The 5832-nt window shown below is 31.8% G+C and overlaps 1 pseudogene; it reads right to left on the bottom strand.

The window, feature by feature from the left end:
• Positions 1–333: 333 nt before the first annotated feature.
• LOC112941652 (thiosulfate/3-mercaptopyruvate sulfurtransferase 1, mitochondrial-like) lies at positions 334–4688 on the bottom strand (annotated as a pseudogene).
• Between the last annotated feature and the right edge of the window lie 1144 nt (positions 4689–5832).

Raw genomic sequence — 5832 nt, 5'->3', positions numbered from 1 at the left:
GACATGCCAAAAGATATTACTCTAATCAAACGACATATTCAAAAAGGCACAACGACAATTTGACTTGCATATTGAACTAACTGTTGCAAATGAAAGCATAACCTCATTATTTACGTTTGAAATTGAACTCTTAGAGTATAGGATGTCCAAATTAAACATCACTATTATTCATAACATGTGCCAAACATTTTCAGACTTAATGTGTCGCGTAAATTAGGATGGAGAAGTAAAAATCTAAAAGTAAACCCACAAGGGTTGTAACTGCTTCAAAATAAAATCTACTCTCGTCATCATGTGAGTTTTGTTGAGCAAATAGATTAGCATATTAGTCAATCACATTTTAAAATATGTGTTTGCAGATATGATGAAGTACCTAGATTTGCATCGAGCATCTATATGCTGATATGTCCTGTCTTGAATGCTCCTTTTAACCTGAAAATAAACACAAATCATATCTCCATATCTACAGCCAAGCTAGAAGTATTCTGATAAGAAAATACATACATTTATGGAGAATATATTGAAAGATTCGATCTTTCTGGATGACCTATGTTAAGTTACAAGATTGTGTTCACATTTTTTCCCAGTATTGGACTATCATACAATCATCAAACTATAACCAGAATCCACGAACAGATCAAAGTATTCTATAGAAAATAACCTCCAATGGTGATAGTTCTAATACTAATGGTAGATTTTTGCAGAACAAAGTTGCACTAAGGGTAACAAATATCAACAAACAAGCTCACAAGCTAATACCCAGTAAATTGAAATCCACTTGTAGTTTGTTAATGTTTAACCTTTTGTTTCTCTTTTTGACCAGTAAATAATGTTCCTAGCATAGACATTGTGCTGGAGACTATATAATACTACACTTACCTTTCTCTGAAAAAAATTCTAATTTTAAGCAATTGAATTTTGAATACAGTCTGAATGTCAATTATCCAAAAAAAGTGAGCTTCATGATACATGGCTACATGCAACTACCACCAAGTGCTGTAGGCATAAAGGAATCAAGGAAACCAACCTGATCAAGAGTTCAGACAAGATGATGCTGAAACTTGTTGTGGAAGGTAGTAGGTCCAACCTGCACATTAAAGGATCTAAGAGAAACATTAAAACAATATAATATTAAATGCACAACATCAGAAAATACGAAGAGAGGGAAAAAGAAGATATGCCGAAAAGTTCTACACGGCAAGAAAAACTGGCCTTGCCATCGTATACAACAACCTCATCTTTGTTCTTGATTGCAAATGCTTCTTTGGACGACAACATATGTGGCAACTGATAAATCAACAAAGCTTTTCTATCATAAAAGGTGATGAAAATCTATATCAAAAGCATGCAGGATGGCTAATTGAAGCATCTATTACAGTATAGGTAGAAACATATATTGGGAAAAAATGGTATAGTAGAAGAGAAACTGAAACCAGAGAAGGTTTAGTAATATGCAAAGATTATGTCGAGCAAATCACTCTTTCCAGAGGAGAAATAACTTAGCATGAAAGATATCTCACATTTGTAGTTCGATCTGTTATTCCATCTATATCAAAGAATAGTGCTCCAGGAATGCAAGCAACCTGCTCAAGTCAAAGTTAGAAAAAAAGAATGAAAGTGATTGTCGAATAAAATTACCAAAAATGTGACTGAGAAAATGAAGTAAGCACGTTTGTAATTGCCAACCAATTTCAATTTCAAACCTTTATGAATAACACTTACAACTAGACAATATTACAAACTAATGTAACCTAAGGATTTATAAACTCTAATTCATAGACTAAGAACACAAATCCCATGTTTATATTCTCCAGAATCTTCAAGTGGCCCCAACTCGAAGTTCAAACTTAACTAGAATTCACAACTAATAAATTACAACAACCTAACAAACTACTCAAATCAAATTCTTTTAGGTACTTCAACAAATCTTAAGTAAGAGACTTTTCACAGTAAGATAATGTTCTACTCGTATCTCTCTATGTAAGTGCACAAGTTTCTTTTTGGAGAACCTTACATATATATATCATATATTATTATAAGCATGAAGCTCTCAACTTAAAAGTTGAATTACTATTTTGTCCTTATTTTATCTCAAAACTAAATAAATATTAATATATAATTAATTTAATATTAGATAATCTTTTTTTATTTAAATTCATGCATCTAGACACAATGGTTCAAATTCTTTTGGGAAATAGTTACAAGAAGAGGAAAGACCAAAAGTTGTATTTTCTTAATAAATGTGTATATCAATTCTTCTTTATCAAAATCAATTTAATTTTGGCTTGGGACTGTGTCAATGATTATTTCTTTATCACCTTTTGTTGTTAATAGAGAAAAGATATACAAGAAGTAGTATAGACACTAAAGGTAATTTCATTCATATTGAATCTTTATGTTTTTTCTTTTTTATTATTTTATTTATTTAATCTTGATTTTGTTTATTGTATTTTTAATATGTTTTCTTTAAGTTTTTGATCTTGTTTTCATCAAATTGTGCTAAGAATCTATAATACAATTTGTTAATTTTGTGTGATCTTTTTAGTGTTATTTGCTTTTGATTCTTTTTTCTTAATATTAGATTTTGATGTATTCTTTGAATATCAACTTTTTTATTGGTTTTAAGATATTTGATATGCTTAGCCTCATTATGGTTTCAATCTAGACTAGAAGAGGTTTACACAGTTATTATTTTATTTTTGTGTGGTCTTGTTAATATGTTGTATCATTGAATGTTTCTTTATATTTATTTTTTGACTATTTTTAGTAATTTTGAAATGTATTCTCGAGGTATTGCTCAATTTTATACGTTATGTGATAGTTTTCTATTTTTTATCTTGAGATTTCAATTTTTGTTGGTTCTTTGACGAACTTTTTCATCCTTTAAGAAATGTAATTATTACTGTCAACATATAGTATAGGATCATAGAGACATTACTTTCAAAAAGTCATCGTAGTAATGCCACTTTTATGGTAACAATTAAAATAATATGGTTGAACCTCACTTTTATGGTACCAATTAAATTGAAAAGTCATGCATATATATAATACAAGTGTATGTAATACGAATGATCGGTGAATAAATATATGGTTCTCATATCTATATTTGATAATAGGTTAATATTACTTGACGTTTCAATTAATTCACAAAATTTGGAGTATACATGTCACCCTTCATTGTTTCAAGTTTATGATTATTTTTCTAAAAATTCTACTTTATACCTTATTTATATATTTTATACTTGTGTCATTTTAAAAAAATGAAATATTAATTAATAGGGTACACGTGCGTTGCACGTGCGCAAAGACTAATATATATATATATATATATATATATCAACCTTTACTTCTTTGTATCTAATTCTAAAGTTATAGTGGTTCCTTTTCCTTATGTGATTCAGAGTTCCACAATGCCTGCATATTTTTCGGCTGCTAGTCCTATTTGTACTAGGTTATGTAAGATCGTGTTGAGCCAACCAGTTCCATGCATTAGATTTTTACTTTGTTATTCTACAAAATCTTCATTTACTTAATTTTCCAAAAAGTAAGGTCATCATGACACCAACCTTATTCCTTTTATAGGTAATATTACCATCCATTTAACACAACACAAAGTAAAATATTAAAGAACTAAGGGAAGGTGTTAGAAACCCAACTTTGGACAAAACCATCCGTGACTACATAAAGTTTGCACCAACTTTCATTTAGACACCTCTACTAGGCGCATCTCAGATCAACAATAATATTTGGGAGAGTGTAACATACTCGCCAATGATGTGTCTAAGTAATGAATAAAATGAAGACACATGGACAATATATCATACCTATCTATGAAAATATGTATTAGGAATGAAAAATATTTGTAAAGCTATTTAACTAATAAATTATAAAATTAAACTTTAATAATTAAAAATATAAATTTCATAACCTCTCTCTTCTTGCCGTCTCCATCTATACTACCACCATAAGAATCTTCATCAAATTTGACATTATCACTACCACTACCCTTTTCTTGAAATCCAACTAGATATGAACCAATTTAATCATACTACAACAAAAATCTTTGAAAAAATATAACCATTTAGAAACTAATAGATATTTGTCCCTTGCTTCTCCAATGGAGATGAAAGGCAGCCAACCCCTGGCTCATCAAAATTAGCCCTTGATCCTCCAGATGAAAAACTCAAAACTCAACTATAAAGAATATCAAAACCCCTATTTACTAGACAACAATCAGTGATTCAAGAGAAAGAAGTGTCATCCAAATAGAATTTCATAGGAGTCAGTACTATTTGACAAATACCTTACATAATACAACCAACACCACACACCCCAACCAAATAATTGGAAGAGAAAAAAAACATGTTCAAATGTATTGCTAAATAGAAATGAACAGAAAAGGAAAAGAGTTGTCCTTTTATAGGCATGAGTGGAGTGAACAAAAATTGCAACTTCAAATTTTAATGTTTAGAACATCAAATGTAGTTTAGACTATTGTAGTAACGACCATACTATCACCATCTTATTCTTTACCAAGTATTTTGACTGCTAAGACTGAAAAGATCAGAAACCTTTAAGTCGGGGTCTCTGATGTTGGCATGGAGACAGTCAACCGAAACAACAGGTTCATTTGTTAATATTGCTAGTGTTGAGAATGATGGTTGTGCCCCAACCGTCGATGAAGTCATACAATGAGTAAAATAACCATTAACCTTGTTATATTAGTAAGTTGGAGCTGCTTGCTAGTGATTTGAAATCCTCTGCAAGAAACGAGCCATTCCCACCGACCCATCATGAGGTCACATCTCATGAGTCTATCGTGCCAAAACTACTAATGCTAAGAATGCTTCGCCCTGACTAGCTAGTCTGGGAAGGTAGGTAAGTAAGAGGCGGATCTAGGGCTTCTTCGACTTCTTATTCATAGTTGAGATACTCCCAACCTCCACAGCAAGCAGCACCGGAGTTAATCGTAACATTTCGATCTGGGGGTCTGGAGCAGAGGATGTAGTATCGTAGCCAATGCTGTTTGATCACCGTCACGATATTTGACTATAGCTAATCAATCTCCTGCTTTCATGGAGTTTGGAATCTTAATGCTATACTTAGAGAGAATCTATAAATCCCCAGGTAGTGGTAGTTGGCTTGGTGAAATCCGATAATTGATTGGATTTAGAAAGGCGAAAGGCGGCTTGCCCAACCTAGATATTGTAACTGAAAGTCCTACCTACTTCTCTTCTAGGCTTAGGGTAGTCCTAGACTACCTTCTTCTTTGCTGGCTTGGGAAAGACCCGCGGAAAGTGAATGATCAACTCTCTTGCCATCTTTCCAAGGAAAATGAAATTCAAAAATATACAAGCCAGAAAGTGGTGCTGCTGATAAAAAGTTTTCACATGACTAAGGGTGTGTTTGGTACGTTTTCCAATTTTCTCATGTTTGGTTGGGATAAAAGTTTTGGAAAATATTTTCCAAATAAACTCATTTTTCTCAAAATTAAGGAAAAGGACTTTCCTTCAAAAGTTAAGGAAAACATTTTCCAAAACTCTCATCAAACTTCAAATTACATTTCTTTTTGATAAACATCAATTTCTATAAAATATTTTCAATTTCAAAGTTTTATATTTTCACTCCCCCTCTCCCCGATAATCCTTCCACCCCCCTCCAAAAAAAAATTGTTTTCAAAAAAGTATTTCCAATTGAATTTTTTTATCACCATGGACCACGACCCCCCCACCCCAGGCATCCCCCAACCAAAAAAAAAAAAAGGAAAAAGTATTCATTACCCTCCTAAACTTGAAGCTTTTTATTCAATGTACACCTAAACTTCATTTCGTT

Source organism: Solanum lycopersicum, chromosome 6, assembly GCF_036512215.1.
Source record: "Solanum lycopersicum chromosome 6, SLM_r2.1".
Lineage (NCBI taxonomy): Eukaryota > Viridiplantae > Streptophyta > Magnoliopsida > Solanales > Solanaceae > Solanum > Solanum lycopersicum.
Note: the sequence above shows the minus strand (reverse complement) of the source record. Positions and strands in the feature narration are given on the sequence as shown.